Here is a 1,419-nt window from a genome sequence, read left to right on the forward strand (position 1 = left end):
ATATATATATATATATATATATATATATATATAAATATATATAATAATAATAAGGGTAAAATCATAAATGATTTTTACCAAGTGGTCAGCATGGAAATTAAACCTCGTAGGTAAATTTATATAAATATTTTATAATTATATATAGATAATTATAACAAGGGCTTGGCTTGTGCCTCACCACATGTTGAGAAATAGATGTCAAAAGACACTATTGCCACCATAAAATTCTCTGAGAAAAACACACTACATATAGGCCAGTAGAAGAAAGAAAATGAATTACAAACTTTGGTTAACCGCATACATGATCATGTTTCAGGCTTAAAGTAATAAAAAAACTTTACTTTTTGCCTTCATCAGCGCCGGTATACCCAGCCATATAAATACGAGTGGCTATGTGTGGTGCAAGCCAAGCCCTTATTATAATTATGTATATTATGAATTGTGGATTAACCTACTAAACAGAGGATTCCAAGGTAACAAACACAAACCAAGACAGGAAAAATTAGAGACTGATAAAAATAAATATCAGACATTTTAAAGAATTAAGTACTCAGGTTGATTTCTTCAACTAAACCAATGGTTCTCAACGTGGGTCCATATGGCCCTTGGAGTTTCACAAGGCCCTTGGAGAGTGGAGAGAGGGTCCATGTGAGATTTTGTTGCTAAAATTTATGTGTAACAAATTGGCTATACTTCAACTGTTCACAAAATATTTTAAGTTTTCTTTTATATTATTCCTCAAAATATTTAATTTATAATTAAATATTTTTATAAAATATAATAGGATTTTTAACCATCAAATGGCTATGTGGGTCCATCCAAATAAAATAGGAATCAAAGGGGGGCATAGGTAAAAGATGGTTGAGAGCAACTGGATTAGACCCTTCAAGGAGCTGCACCAGCATGGTTGTTGTCCAAACATTTGATAAAAAGAAAACAATAATAAAAGCGAATATAAAATACAAATATGGGTGACAAAAGAGATGACATAACCATTTAAACTGAACAAGAACATCCTAACTCCTGCTGCATTCTTGGTTTGGCATGTATCTCCTTTAAATTCTATTGATATTCAGTGGGATTAGAATGTTATCTCTTGTGGAATTTGATCACAGAATGCAGAGAGATAAAACTATGATACTGTATGACATGCCATTTGGTGATTTCCTGTTGTGCATCCACTCATTGTTATTGTCATTATTGTCAATTTTGCTGGTCGCTGTCAATGTTGCCAGTCATTGTCAATGTTGCTGATTGTTGTCAATATTGCTGGTCGCTGTCAATGTTGCTGATTGTTGTCAATTTTGCTGGTCGCTGTCAATGTTGCCTGTCATTGTCAATGTTGCTGGTTGTTGTCAATGTTGCTGGTCGCTGTCAATGTTGCCAGTCATTGTCACTGTTGCTGATTGTTGTCAATTT

This window comes from Octopus bimaculoides, chromosome 18 (assembly GCF_001194135.2).
Source record: "Octopus bimaculoides isolate UCB-OBI-ISO-001 chromosome 18, ASM119413v2, whole genome shotgun sequence".
Taxonomy (NCBI): domain Eukaryota; kingdom Metazoa; phylum Mollusca; class Cephalopoda; order Octopoda; family Octopodidae; genus Octopus; species Octopus bimaculoides.